The 15,930-nt window shown below is 43.9% G+C and overlaps 1 pseudogene; it reads right to left on the reverse strand.

Moving 5' to 3' along the window:
* LOC128068558 (pregnancy-associated glycoprotein 1-like) overlaps positions 1-8,370 on the reverse strand; it is a 42,332-nt pseudogene extending 33,962 nt beyond the window's left edge.
* Positions 8,371-15,930: the final 7,560 nt, after the last annotated feature.

A 15,930-nucleotide genomic window follows, 5' to 3' on the forward strand; every position in this document is an offset into this window, starting at 1 on the left:
TGCAAGATTTAGAGGAAAACAAAAAGAATTGTAAAGATTATAGATCTCTTCAAGAAAAGTGGAGATACCAGAGGAACACTTCGTGCAAAGATTGGCACAATAAAGGACATAAATTTAAAGACATAACAGAAGCAGATGAGATTAAGAAGAGGTGGTACAAATGCACAGAATTATACAAAAATGGTCATAATGACCAGGATAGGGATGATGCTGGGGTCACTCACATAAAGACAGATATGCTGGAGTATGAAGTCCAGTGGGCTTTAGGAAGCATCACTACAAGAGAAGCTAGGGAAGGTGATGAAATTCCAGCTGAGCTGTTTAAAAATCCTAAAGAATGAGGTTGTTAAAGTGCTGAATTCAATATGACTGCAAATTTGGAAAACTCATCAGTGGCCACAGTGCTGGAAAAGGTCAGTTTTCATTCCAATGCAAAAGAAAGGCAATTCCAAAGAATGTTCAACCTATCTATCAGTCATTGTGCTCATCTCACTTGCTAGCAAGGTAATGCTCAAATTTGTTCAAGCTAAATTTCAACAGTACATGAAGTGAGAACTTCCAGATATATAATCTGGTTTGCGGAACCAGAGATCAAATTGCGAACATCCATTGGATCATAGAGAAAACAAGGGAATCCCAGAAAAACATTTCCATCTGTTTCACTGACTATGCTGAAGCCTTTCACTGTGTGGACCACAACAAACTGTGGGAAAATCTTCAGGAAATGGGAGTACCAGATCACCTTACTTTTCTCCTAACAAGTCTTTTTGTAGGTCAAAAAGCAGCAGATAGAATCAGACATGGAACAACTGAAAGATTTAAAATTGGGAAAGGAGCATGACAAGGTATACATTGTCACTCTGGTTATGTAATTTATATGTAGCATACATCATTCAATATGCTGGTCTGGATAAATCCCAAGCTGGACTCAAGATTGCTGGGAGAAGCATCAACATCCACAGATATGAAGATAACACTACCCTAATAATAGAAAGCAAAGAACTAAAGAACCTCTCTGTGAGGAGAGGAGATGAAAAAACTAGCTTAAACTCAACATTCAAAAAACTATTCACAAAAAGATACTCAACATTCATGGCATCCAGTCCCACCACTTCATGGCATATAGATGAGAGAAAAGTGGAAACAGTGGCAGATTTTATTTCCTTGGGCTCCAAAATCACCATGGATCTTGACTGCAGCCACAAAATTAAGACACTTGCTCTTTGGAAGGAAGAAAGGCTATGAAAAACCTGCACAGTGTATTAAAAAGCAAAGACTCACTTTGCTACAGAGGTCTGTAGTGTCAAAGCTATGGTTTTTCAAGTAATCAGGTACAGATGTGCAATCTGGACCATAAGAAATGGTGAATGCCAAAGAATTGAGCTTTGAACTGTGGTGCTTGAGAAGATTCTTGAGAGTCCCTTATACAACAAGGAGATCAAACCAGTCAATCTGAAAAGAAATCAACCTCTCATCCCTGCTGTCTCAGCTGAGGCATCTACTGAGGGCTTCCAGGTGGAAAGAATGGATTCTCCCACTGCAAAAGTGCCTAATCGTGGCAGCTCCAAGCAAACAGTTTGTAGCCCCACCCATGGAGAATCTCAGAAAGGCTGAATGCTCTGTGTACCCTGGGTCTCCAGATACATGCTTTGCATTCTCCCCAGCAGCACTGAAGTCCAAGGAAGGGGCATTCTGGGCCCTGGAGGAGAAGGATGGCTCATGGATCCACTGGGGCCATCACTTACCAAGTAGGATTGGAAAGGAAAGAGGAGGCATGAGATGGCAGAGACCTGGTGACTGGGTGTGCGACCCAAGGGAACCAGCTCTCTATAAAGTACTTCACCCAAACTCCCCTGGAGGAGAAGTCTAGTGATAAGCTCATCTCAGATGGGATGAAGAGAGTCTATTTCATTACCCCTTATAATTCCTCTGAATGAGGAAGTGGTAGAGTTGGTGGGTCATCACAAACTCTTAAATGGCCTAGGCTATCTCCCAGTCGCTTTGGGGCTGCCTCTCCCTAGCTTCAGTCATGTAGTTCTGGAGGAAATTGAAAATCATGTGTGCTGCTCGGTCAATCGAAGAGTGAAGATGGAGATTCACGAGGGCAGCAGATTCTCATAGTGGTGGGAGAGAGGGGCTCCTCTGGGAGAGCGTGTCTCCCAGCACTGCTCCTACAACCAGCTCAGGCCCTGAGACCCTGGCCAGGAAATACATGACTAGCCCACAGAAACTCAAAGACAGGTCAGCTTTTCTCTGAAGGTATCACAGAGAATCCTATCAAGTATGCCTCTTGTCCTCAGGTCACTCCTGGATCCCACCTTCCTGATTCTCTGTTATAGCCCCTGCCTTATTGTGTGCCCATGAACGTGGGGGTGTCTTTTTTATTAGTTACTTTCACATCTTAAGACTTCAGCAAATCTCTACACTTCTCGGTTGTTGCTCCCTTAGGAGACCGGTTCTCCCCATTTGCTCAGGACTTTCCCTGTTTTTAAACTGACATTTATCTGTACTGAGAACTTCCTTGGTCCCAGGTAGCCCCAGACTGTTGGTCATCTTATACCTCTGTTCAGGCTGGAGTAATTCTCCCTAACCCTCTGTTCACCACAGTGTAGTGTCTTCTAACCATGCTCCACACCTCACAGGGCAGTGGGTGCAATCCTTTCCCAGTTGCACAGACCTCTCTGGACCCTTTGAGGACCCTGGTCAGAGCCCCGGTCAGAAGGCCTGGGATTATGAAACCATTGGTTGTTTGCATATCTATCTGCTTGTATGTTTGTTTATATATGTGTTTGTATGTGTGTTTGTATGTGTCTCTGTGACTGCTTGCGTGTCTCTGACTAGCTATGCATATTTACTTGTGTCTCTGTGTATGTTTTTGTGTGTCTGCTTGTGTGTTTCCATGTGTCTGTGTGTCTGTCTGTGTCGTGGGTGATGCATATGTCTGTGTGACTGTGTGTCTAAGAGTGTATTTGTATGTGTCTGCCTGTGTCCATGTACAGCAGCAGGAGCATCACTCGGGCTGACCCTCAGAGGGAGAGGCTTACCAGTCCACGTGTACACTCCAGTTGCCCGCGTGGATCAATGGTACCCCTAAGCTGAGCACTCCCTGGCAGTAGGATTTATCCACCCCACCAAACATCACCACACTGCCTTTCACCCTGCATGTGTAGAGAGAAGAGAGGAGGGGATCCTTGGAAGACAGTAACAACAGCACTGTCTGTTAGCTGTGCTGGTCCACCCATTAAGGCCCTAATAAGGTCCCCATGTACAGATGCAGAAATAGAGGCTAGGAGCGATTGAGATCCAGACTGAGGTCGGTTCCTGGCTAATGAGTGGCACAGAGGAGGTTAGAAGCTGAGTCACCTGGCTGGGCTCCACCCACTATATCTACTGAAGATGCCCTACCTCCTGCAACCTGAGTACTCAGACGCACTCAGAGGACATGGTGCTGTAGCATAATGGGTTTCTCCTGTCCAGCTTGTCATTTTTCAGGAAACTCAAAGCCTAGGAGTTCTAAGGGTGTGCGTTCAGGTCACTGAGAGTTAGCACCACTGGCCTGTGACCTCTACTGTTCAAAGGGCCCCACAATCAGAAGGGACCCCACCTCTGCTCTCCCTGTCTTGAAATGCCTAATATTTCTTGAACAAGGCGTCCCACATGTTTGTTTTGTGTCCCACACTTTCATTTTTCACTGGCTCCTGCAAATTGGGTAGCTGTTCCTAGGCTCCCAGTGGAATGCTAATGAGGATGGAAAGATATCCACCATCCTTCTCCTTCCTTCCTTATCAAATTGATGAGCAAATCATATTGCTTTTCCTCCAACTTGTTTCCTGTTGCCTTCCATTAGTCTTCCTCCTCACTCACGCCCACTAGACCAAGTTACTGGTTTTGAGCCCAGGAGCAGGGTTGTGTTCCAATAAAAAGTTATTTATAAAAGCCAGTGGTGAAGTCAGGCACAGCCCAGGGCTATATTTATCCTGGGTTATATTATCTCTCAGGAATCTTCTTTATCAAGTGTTCTATAATTTCGTGCAACTGAAAGCATCTTAAGGCTAATTTGGAGAAAGGGATTGTCCATCTCAGACTTACTTGCTCAACTAGAAGGCCAAAACAGGCTCAGTAATGGCACCTTGATTCTCCAGCTTGTCAAAGATGGGGATGGCTCCAGAGAAGGATTCGTTGGAGTAGTTCAAGCCCAAGATGCCATCATAAGCTCTGCCCTCAAACCCGTATTCCACCACGCTTAGCCCAAACGGCTGGTCAGTACATATAAGGTCCCCAATCTGTGACAGAGAAGAGTGTTCCCACTTACGGATATGTGAAGTGGGATTAGGACTGGGCTGGGGTGCATTGCCGTTATATCCTCAGAGAAGAATTGAGGCTGGGCTGTGTCTTTGGTGGGCCTCAGACAGTTAGACCAAGCTGGGAGGGGAATTTGATTTCCATTTGTTAGAGGCTATGAATTTTAAAACATCAGCCCTCTGAAAAACACCACCTGAGTGAGTCAAATTGGCCTGTGTCTTCTGTACAGGTGGGGCAACCGACTCAGGTCAGGACCCATTGGTGCCCCTTTGTGGACAAAATGAGTCGAGAGCAAGGTAGCCTTCTCTGGCATCACTATGACCTAATGACAGGAATCTACTGAATTCTCTGTAAGGTACTGTGGATTCTACATCTGTCCAGGAAGACAGAAGCCAAAAACACAGTCTTGCTTGCAGGGATTTATGAAACTACTGCCTGGGAAATTCACATTTGGGGATATGTGTATATTTGTGTGAGTGTGTATGAGAGAGAAAGAGAGAGAGGGGAACTACTCAAGTACTTTGGAGAAACAGGCCATACATTTTATTAGACTCTCAGAAGCACCCTAGAGTGAGAACTCATATATCAGGCCCCTTGACATCTCTGGCCTCCAGTGTCCCACTATGGATACCTGAAGCCCTTGACTGCCCCCAGAGTCCCCAGATCAGTTTTATTCTGTCCCTAAACACCCTACAGTAACTGCCGTCCTGAAAAGCCAACCCAGCTCCACCTTTTACCACATGTGTGACCTCAGCAAGGCCCTTGCTGTCTGCACCTCAGTTTCCTCATATGTCTCATGAGCTAATCAGACCACCTGCTGTGTGGGGTTGTTGCAGGATTAAACCAATTATTACCTGAAAGTGCCTGGAACAGTCTATGAATATAAAAGTGGATGCTTTTTCCCCCTCTTCTCGCTCCCAGTGAAATGAGCCTTGAACTGCTCATGGGCAGAGGAGCTGCAAGTCCACACCTCAAGCCACTCCCTGGGTTAGCTAATTCATTTGCTCCTGTGTCACCGCGGGCACTGCCTTCCCAGGGACAGAATCCTGTGGGAAAGATGGCCAATATCTATGGGAATTAGGCCTGGAAGGGTCCTGACAGATGGCCCTGCATCTGTTTTACAAGCAGGGGTCACTCCATAGCCAGTCCTGATTCAACTTCTGTTTAAAAGTTACCCGAATGGTGTCATACACAAGAAATACCTTCATGCTCCCAGATCCATAGGCGATGCTGAAGGTCTTTTGGGTAGGTAGGAAGGCGGAAGACTTGTAATGTCTGAACCTAACTTGTGTAGCTACAGACAAAAGAGATGAGTGTCATCAGGTGCCAAGGGTGGAAACAGGGTGGCAGGACAAGTGAAGGATGGTCTGGGTATGGGGTCTGTACACACAACAGGCTGGACTGGGGCAAAAGGGGGAGGTCACCCACAAGTCAGATGAACCCATATCAAAGATAACCTGGAATTCCTGAGAGAGTGTTCCAATGGTGACTTTACACATATATAACTTAACACAGAGAAGAAGGGAGTGGGTTAGTGCAGAACTGGCTACCCTCTGTTCCCACACTGCTGCCTCCCATTGGGTGTCACATATCTCTTGAGATCACTTTCTAACCACCACGCAGCTCACAGTCTTTGGTCAGAGAGGTGCTTGCATTTGATATTTTTTCCCTGTACTACATTGTATGCAGGATATTGATTGTATGACCGGGCATTGGAGTGGTACAACCTGCATTTGAAACGCAGAGGCATAACCACTGGAACTCCAGCCCCTTTGGACACCCAGGGAAGTCCTGGTGGATTCATCTGAGAAACACTGTAGTCTCTTCAAACCAAGCTTTAGCACCCCCTTTTCCAGGAGGTCCTTCTTGAACAACCCGAGCCACTCCCTCTAAACTCAGACCACATCCAATCAACACCACACAAGTGACCCTTTCATTTGACATGTATTTACTCTTTGCCTATCTCTCAGCCTGGCATGGGCATTCTTGAAGACAAAATAAGCCCTTTTTCTAATCTAATCTAAAATCAGTAAGTGCTGTGCTAGATTCTGATGGCCTTCCACAGGTTCAGTAACTTTTTACAACTGTGGTTCTTGCTTCTGTGGAAACTGAATTCATCTGCCTGGTTATTCACAATTGCTTTGCAGTTGGTTCTACCTTCTGATCAGAGATAGTTCACTCTTCATCTGTAACTAGATGACTCCCTTAGTTCAGAAGGAATTGCTGCTGCTGCTGCTGCTGCTGCTGCTGCTGCTGCTGCTGCTGCTGCTGCGTCAATTCAGTCATGTCCCATTCTGTGCAATCCCATCAACAGCAGCCAACCAGGCTCCACTGTCCCTGAGATTGTCCAGGCAAGAATACTGGAGTGGGTTGCAATTTCCTTCTCCAATTCAGGAAAGTGAAAAGTGAAATTGAAGTAGCTCAGTTGTGTCCGACTCTTAGTGATCCGGTGGACTGCAGCCTACCAGGCCTCTCCGACCTTGGGTTTTTCCAGGCAAGAGGACTGAAGTGGGTTGCCATTGTCTTCTGCTCAGAAGGAACAATCTCCCTCAAACTAGTGACACATCTTTGACACAGAAGTGGATGTTCACCTGCCACCTGATAATTTCTGGGCCCAGTCACCAAGACAAGAATTGAGGATGACAGTGCCTTCTACTCTGCGTGGGGCCCCTTTGGCCCAGTGTTTCTGCCTCCTGCAGGGGCACCAGCCTCAACATCCCACGTGGCATCTCCGGATGAGCCCCAGTGCTATGCTAGAGCACCAGAGGGCGCTGTGGAGCACCATCCTCCAAAAACACTCACATCCATGATGTTCCTTAGGGGGTGAATAGTTATATCTGAGCCACGAGAAGAAAACTGAGACAGTCTGTAAACATGTTCCTTGAGGAAATCGTTCAGCATTTTTTTTTCACTGAAGGTATTTCTCATGGTCTTTGTTTTCCTTAGAAGTATTCTTTCAACAAACATTTGAAAAAGAAAACGAAGATGCTACATTTAGCTGTCAGTGTTAAGGTATAACTGTCATTGTAATGCCACTGTGTGTTTTCTAATCATTTTTATGTCACCTTAATATAAGAATTTTATGCATATTCCATGGCAAAGACGTAGGTTTGAATAAAGCTTCTGTTCTGTAATTTTGGGTAAGCCATACGATCATGTGGGGCTTCAGTTTCCTCTTCGGAAGAATGATGGAATGTAATGATTCAAACCCTCCAAATAGAATATCTTGGGGTTAAGTGAAGTGATGGGTAGAATATATCAGATAAATAAGAAGTCTCAAAAATGACAGTCATTAGCTTTGCTGTTGCCATCCCACTGTATCCTTTTCATAGAAGCTCAGGGAAGGAGGTAGAAGGGGGATTCCTATCCTCTTTTATAAGGGAGGAATTTGAAATGCAACGGGTTTGTGAATTGGCTGTGGTCATACTGCTCGTCAGATATAAAACAGTGAATAAGTAGCTCTCCCAATCTTTCTCCAAGTTGAAAGAGAAGAGAGAGTTGAAAGAAGAATCCAGGCGATACAGAACAAGTTCAGGAAATGTAGAAAATTAAAAGAAAAGTTAAAAGAATACACCACAGAGAGAAATCCACTCACAGAGACTTCCAAAGGGATGGAGAGATAAATGATAGTGATACAGAGATGCAGACATAGGCATATACACATGAAATAGAGAGGGAACAAAGAGGACATACTAAATAAAAGGTAGAAAAGTGCTATTCCACAGGACCACATCTACATCTGCATTGACTGTGCTCTAAACAATTGCAAAGATTTCCAATTTCAATAAGTCATGACATGACTGGACCCCAGAGTTGTGCAACTATGCAAATCTACACAAAGAACCTTGGGTCCCACAGTTCCTATAGCAAGGTACTTATCAATATTTAAGGGCTCAACTTTAAGATTGCCAGGGAAATATTCCATTCCATCCTAAAACTGATGAGTAGAAGAAAAATCAGATGAAAAAAAAATCACAGAAAGAAACATGATGTGGCTTACAGTCTCCATAATTAAATGACTATGCACTCTGAGAAGGCCACCTGCCCAAGAAGCCCAAGCCACTTCATGTTTCTTTCCTGGCTCCATGGACTCGGGGAAGTTCAGGTTCTTAGCATGTAGTGGTGACTGGGTGGCCCTAGTTATATATGCTCTGGCATGCCCTAGTTTAGCCCTTTGGGCCAATAATAGGTCTGAAAAAAACACAAAGGTCTCGATAAAATCTTTATCTTCATCAGTGTTCTTGGCGAGTGGATTTTGAAGCTTCTCAGAATACAGAACATTGAACTATAACCTCTTCCTTGAAGTTTGACTGGAAAATCAAACTGATCTGCATGGACACCTAAGAAGATGGAGAACCTTGCCTACTTGGAGGGAAAAAAAAACAAACACAAACAAACAAACTACTGCTAAGTACATCATAAAAATGGATACTAAGAACCATGCTCAACATTCGTCGTTTCATGTCATCTTCCTAGCCACTTCATGGGATATGCATTGATGTCTTCACTGGATAGGAGATAATATAAAGATAAGTTGTCAAATGGTGAAGTGAAGACTTCAGGGAGAGCCCAGGGACATACAACTGACTTTAGGTAGTGGGTCTAATGGCAGACATCAGTGGCACCTATGATGCCAGGCTGCTTCAAAGATTTAGGGCAGAACAGTACTTCAATTGCCTGGTATCAATGTTGGAAGAAATGTCATATGCATCCACAAGATATTTTATATCATCCAACAAACGTACAAGGAAGAACTGTGTGCTAGTTTCTGGGTTAAAGTCTTCAAAGTCAAAGTTGATGAAAACAAAAGTAGTCTTTATCTTAAGAGAGCTAGCAGTTTAGTTCTCACAAAGTCATGGCCCCAGGAGGCAGGAGTTATGACACTAGGATGAGGTGGCCATGTTGAACCCTGGGCCACACTGGCCTTACCACTGGAGCAGCCTTTCCTCCACTTCACCCATGCTGGAAAGCAGGCCAGTTGGCCATGGTTTCAAGAGAATCAGAAGTTTGGATATTTATGTACAATCTACTGATTTTAATGTTAGCAACATTTTTTTTTTTTCCCAAAAAACCATGGGAATGAAATCTCCACAGTGATGTACTGGAATCAGCCTTCAGTCTCTGCAGGATTTTATTTCTTGCCTAGAGTTGGGAGTGCAGTGGGGACAGAGAGGAATTTAAGTCATGTTGGTTGATTTAAAAAGAGAATGAATGCATACTGAACATGTGTGTTTCCTTTCTGTTTATAAAGAAAGGTCATCAGGGACATACAAACCAACAAAATTTAACTGCTGAAGAGAAATGGATATATTGCTGATATAATTTCCTCATTGGGTCTATGTCATGAAAAATTTTGTCTGCCAAACCAAACATATAAAAATAATCAAAGACAAAACTACTGTGGCAGCCAAAGTAAATACAATCATGTTTAATGACTCATCCAGGACTCCCAGGGCCTATTCCTGCTTGAGATATATCCATACCTGTCCCTTGAATACAACAGGAGCCTCTCCTGTTGCCAGGTGTGTTTAGATGGGGCACTGTGACTTAATCCTCATTTTTGCATGTTGTTTAAATTCAGTTATGGTAGTTAAATTGCAACAGGGGGAACATGACATCACTGACAAGTGACACACATATATGCCCTTTAAGCTATAGTGTTGGAAAAGACTCTTGAGAGTCCCATTGACTGAGATGAGATCAAACCAGTCCATTCTAAATAAAATCAGTCCTGAATATTCACTGGAAGGACTGATGCTGAAGCTGAAGCTCCAATTATTTGCCCACATGATGGGAAGAACTGATTCATTGGAAAAAAGCCTGATGTTAGGAAAGATGGAAGGCAGGAAGAGAAGGGGAAGACAGGATGAGATGTTTGGATGGCATCACCGAGTCGATGGACATGAGCTTGAGTAAACTCCGGGAGTTGGTGATGGATAGGGAAGCCAGGCATGCTGCAGTCCATGGCACTGCAAAGACATGGACACAACTGAAAGGACCGAACTGGACTGAACAAATTGAGAACAAAGAGACTGATAAATCTAATTGCATCAAGTTGGTGACTAGCTGCCCATAACAACACATTACTTAAGTGGCTTTAAAATTCAGAATTATGACTAAATTCAGAGTGGAATATCTTCTAAGGAAAAACAAAAATACTGCCCATCCAAAAAAACACAAAACAAAACAAAGAAAATCAGAAGAAATACAGGAAATAAATCTGAAACTATATTCAACAATTTATTGTTCCTCATATTGCTTCTGTTATTGTGACAGAACCATATATATGTTAACAGGTAAAAGCAAGACAAGAATTAAAACTAATGTTCTGAAGTAAGCCTTTCAGTGGCTAGGAAAAGAGGTTCACTCATAACATAAAGAACTTTAATTAAAACCCTGCTGTCTTAAATCTTGAACTGAGAGCATAAGTGTGTACCAAGTAATTATATTCCTTTTTATTTTATTTTTTAAGGAAAATGTGTTCTTCCTACTCTGACCAATGTAACACCTACAAGCAATGACAACTTGATACCAGTGACTATTCTGAGGTCTAACATGTAGCTTCCAAATAAACATTTCCCATGAGATGATGCATGGATTCTTAAAGAGATGGCTGATTTCAGGACTGGATAAAGAAATGCACAAAATAATCTTGGGAACCGTGAAGGACCACAAAGATAAAGGACTTCAAAGACCAGTAGCGACTGGACAGAAAGTTGAGGAATCCAAATGAAAAGGCCAAACATCTACCAGTTTGTTGGGCAGAATGATGTTTCTGCTTCTCAACACATTGTTTATGTTTCTCAAAGCATTGCTGCCAAGAAGCAAACACCTTCTGATTTCATGGCTGCAGTCACCATCCACAGTGGTTTTAGAGGCTAAGATGAAGAAATCTCTCACTGCTTCCACCTTTTCTCCTGTTTGCCATGAAGGATGGGGCTGGATCCCATGATCTTAGTTTTTTAATATTTAATTTTAAGCTGGCCAAATGTGTCCAAATGTTAACAGGCAACATCTAGTTTTTCACTGTGATAGATTTCTAGGACACCAACTCACCATTCTAAGCACTGAGAAAGAAAATAACCATCAATATTTAAGCTATTTTTATTTCTATTAAGCATAAGTTATGTAACTACAAACAGTTCCAGGAAAACAAGCTATATTGTCCCTTCTGGGGCTGATGAGAGAGTGTTGGCGAGCAGCTATAATACAGATGAAGCCTCACTCACTGGCCTGCAGATCAGCTCCTTCTGTGGAGGTCTGGTTCCTACGAGACCAAGGACTGGTACTTGTCCTGACCCACTGTGCAGGTATTGTGGATTCCTGCTCTAAACCTAATAGTGGGACATTCTGCAAGACAAACCACCCTGCTTCTTCCCAGTTTCTGAACAAGTGAATGTCATTAAAACTGTGAGAGGAACAGTTATTTTGTCTTAAAGGAGAACAACCAAGTGCAACATGTGACTACATTCTCTCAGTAAACTGTGAAAAGACATCTGCTTTTTGAGATCAGGGAAATTTGCACATGGACTGGATAGTAAATGTTCATTTTATTGGGAAAAAAAGAACATTTTTTTAACTTCCCATTATTTTACCCCAAATACTCATTATGTACATTTTGTGAATTCTTCATCTCGTCCCTAAAATACTTTAGGAAAAAAATGAATAAGAAGTAAAAGAGAGAATGAAATGAGTGTCTGTCTTGATTTAAAACAGTTCTGCATAGCTGCTATGGATTGAATTGTGTCCACCCTTGAATCCCAATGTGATGGTATTGGGAAGTAGGGCCTTTGGGAGGTACACAGGTTGACATGGGGTTTTGATGGTGGTCCCTCATGATGGGATTAGCCTCTCCCTCTTTTTCTCTCTTATTCTGCCTCTTCCAAGTTCCCTTCAACCACCACATGTGAGAAGATAACAAGAAGAGAAAGACTGATGCAAGTTAAGAATGTCTTCACTGGGAACTCAATTGGCCATCACCTTGATGTTGCAAAGTCTCCAGTATATAAAAACCTGTGGGACTAAGAGGTTAGTTTTGTAGTTATTGATGCCAAATGATAAAATATAGGGTTTGTGACACTCTTCTTTATTATATTTGTTATGTTTGAAACTGTTTCATAGTAAGAAGTTTATAGAAAGTCCATTTTGAAATTTCTGTCTTAGAGTTACCCTGAGGAGCCCAAGATAGCAGATTCAGGCAGGTCCCCAATGAATGAGTGGTTGTAGGACAACATGCTCCTTACTCCAACTCATCTCTTGTCATCTGAAAACCATCCCCCACACCTGACAACCTTACTGCCCCCACCATCTGCATCTCCATTCCTCTGATAAGCTGAATCAGCCAGCTGGAGATGTTAATGATTCAAGACAGGGTCTTGAAGGAGAAGGAATGCAGACATTTTTAGAAAGAATGAACTGGGCAGACCCCTCCTTGGTTTTCCCTTCTTTAATGCCATCTGCAGGTGAGGGATTGGGCCTGGGTAGAGAGGAAACCACAAGTGGGACTGCATGGATATTTGCAAGAGAAGGGAGCAGGAATTCAGAACCCAGGAACCAGGAGGTGGGCAGCCTGCACAAGACCCAGGAAGAAACGTTGGGAAAAGAATAGAGCCTACCTGAGGGCCAGACCTACCTGAGTCTTCCAGTTACACTTGGAGGTCATGTCCTTCCTGCTGGAATTCCTCCTTCAGAAGTGGAAAGGAGAGAGCTATACTCACTCCTACTGAGTCATAGGAAGAGGGACAGCCTCCCCCAGAGCCATTTGATTCCACTCTAACTGTGGGTACCATCCCAAGCCAGAGAGTAACTGGTAGGTCATCCAAAAGATGACCTACTTTAAATAGTATTTAAACTATTACAAAATTTGTCTAAGAATTCTGGCATATCTAGTTCCCAGAGTTTTTTTAGCAGAGATGATTCATCAGCCTAATTTGGGTTTCTCCTGAGGAATCTACAAACTTTCCCATGGGTAACTTCTGACTTTTAACTACTTGATCCCATCCCACAGAACCCAAAAGATGGTAAGTTCCAGTGGGCAAGGACTCTAAGGTTCTTGGTGTCACAGCAGCTTTGTGCCAAGTGGCCTACCACTCCAAATTCTGATCCCAGGACCCTTGAACTCACCAGACAGTTACAGCCCCCTGCCCACCAGAGGCTAACTCAGCATCCTCAGCAACAGGCACCTCTGAGCCACTTGTCCACTGATTGGCACTGAGCTTCATTCTGAAACAAGTGTTCTGGAACAGGTCCAGTCTCCCTCATCCAAGAGGTGGGAAAATGACCCTGGGTTGTATGATTCACTCTAAAGCTGTAGGTAAGTTAGTGAAGACTTGGGACCCAGGAACTCTGGTTCCCAGGTTAGGAGACTTCCAGGAAGGGAAAGAGGAGAGAAAACTGCATTGCATCCACTGCTGGGCAGCTCTCAGATATCTGCAGGCACCAGAGTGGAAGTTCCTTTCCCGTTGCCCCTCAAGTCTGCTTCTGATTTTATTAGCAGACCTGCCTTCTTGTAGCAGCAGGAAAGCAATACTGCAGGCTGTTTCTTCTGGGGTCCAGGCACCGCAGGGGAGCTTCAGCTGTAGTGACCCCAGGAGGCAGTCGTGCAGGTGGTGATAGACTCACTCCCAGCTCAGAATCCCCAGAGCTGCCTCTCCTCATTCAGTCAACACAGGCCTTTGGGTGACTGGTTAACATGAACCTGCATTCACAGTGAGAAACTCTTCTTAGCCTTCTGGCAACTTAGATAAGTGTCTTATGTTTCCTCAAGGAAGCCCTGGCTGAGGGAGGCAGAGGTCCGAGGATAGCCTGGATGCAGGGGCATATGTTCCCTCTTTGATGCTCCAAATAGGCCTTGGAGATTCAAAGGTCTTGAGAGGATTACAATCACCCTTATGTTTTTTAGGGACTTTGGTTTATGAATCTGGTTGGAGAAAAAGGACAGAAACTCAGGAAAAGGCTGGATGTCTCTGGGTCCCAGCGGATTGATCGTGAGTTGAGTTCCAGCCACCAGGCTTCACAGTCAGGTGCTGATGTAATTCACAAGCCACTTTAGAGAAGCAAAAGAGGAAAGAGTTTTGGGGCAGAGAGCAGTGTGGTCAAAGGGCCATGGGAATCACACGGGGTAAGATGAAACAAGAGTCATTACTTGTTTATTTGCTTTATCAGTTCCTTGGTGTTTCTACTTCTGAGAACAAGTACATGGAGAGAGTCAGAGGCATTGGTGGTGCCCCAGGTACCCGATGCTCTTGGTGATAACAAGTCTGTGTACACTTCCCTGAGTCTAGAGCATATTCAGCCTCATGATAGCCCCAGATTCTCCCTTTTGGGAATGCTGACATGCCTATTGCTGCTACCTCACAACTGAAGCATGGGATGAGGTCATGGTGGTTGACCTGTAGGCCAAGTTCCAAACACGGAAGGAAGATTGGCAATGGAAGGGTAGCCATTTATTAAACTTGGTTACGTTGGACCTTAGCAGGGGCTACATCCCACATCTAGAATATTTTTCTCCCAGCTTTTTGCATGGCTGAGTCCTTCTAAACATTTAGCATTATCTCAAATTAATCTCTCTCAGGCTTGCTTTCCCTGATCACTGCACTCTCACAGGAACTGACCCTGATCCACAAAGTGCCTAAACCCTTCCATCCATCAAAACAATAATTATATTTAACAACGTGGAAATGTGGGAGAGCAATAAATTGAGAGTTTGAGATTAATATATGTATAGCACTGCATTTAATAGATAATCAACAAAGACCTACTGTACAGCACAGGAATTCTGCTCAATAGTCTGTAATATCCTGTAGGGGAAAATAATCTAGGAAAGAATGGGTACTTATCTATGTATAAGGGAAATAATTTCTCATACAACTAATATTAATACAATGCTGTAAATCAACTATACTCCTATATAGACTAAAAGCTGATTTTTAAAAAAAAAATGCTTACATGTGGAGACCCATGGAGTTCCTTCAGTTCAGTTCAGTTCAGTCGCTCAGTCATGTCCGACTCTTAGCGACCCCATGAATCGCACCATGCCAGGCCTCCCTGTCCATCACCAACTCCCGGAGTTCACTCAGTCTCGGGTCCATCGAGTCAGTGATGCCATCCAGCCATCATCCTCTGTTGTCCCCTTCTCCTCCTGCCTCCAATCCCTCCCAGCATCAGAGTCTTTTCCAATGAGTCAACCCTTTGCATGAGATGACTCGCAGGATTTCAGATGTGACGCTGGATATGGCAGAATGGGTGCAGAAATCTACACAATTTCGGAGGTTACATTTTCTTGAGCTTTGGTGTCTTTTGCTTCTAATGTCACCTTTGAGTTGTCTTTGGACTCTACAAGGGCTTGGAGACACAAGGTGGGTGTTAGTTGAAAGATGAGATGGAGAGGCTAGTGGGAGAGTGAAATCCCAGCTCCCTAGCCTTGGGTTGGGGCATGTTTGAGGTGCAACCTATATCCCAAGTTCCCTGTGAAAACACGCTATAGCTTCCCTCTCCATGACTTGCATGAAATCAGACCCAGACTTGTTTCATCCTTTTTCATGTCCTGCTTCCCCTGAGACTACACTGGTTTCTCTGGGAGAAATTTTTTAAAAACGTTTGGCTGCACTAGGTCATCATTGCTGCCCA

The sequence above is a fragment of the Budorcas taxicolor genome, chromosome 25 (genome assembly GCF_023091745.1).
Source record: "Budorcas taxicolor isolate Tak-1 chromosome 25, Takin1.1, whole genome shotgun sequence".
Classification (NCBI taxonomy): Eukaryota; Metazoa; Chordata; class Mammalia; order Artiodactyla; family Bovidae; genus Budorcas; species Budorcas taxicolor.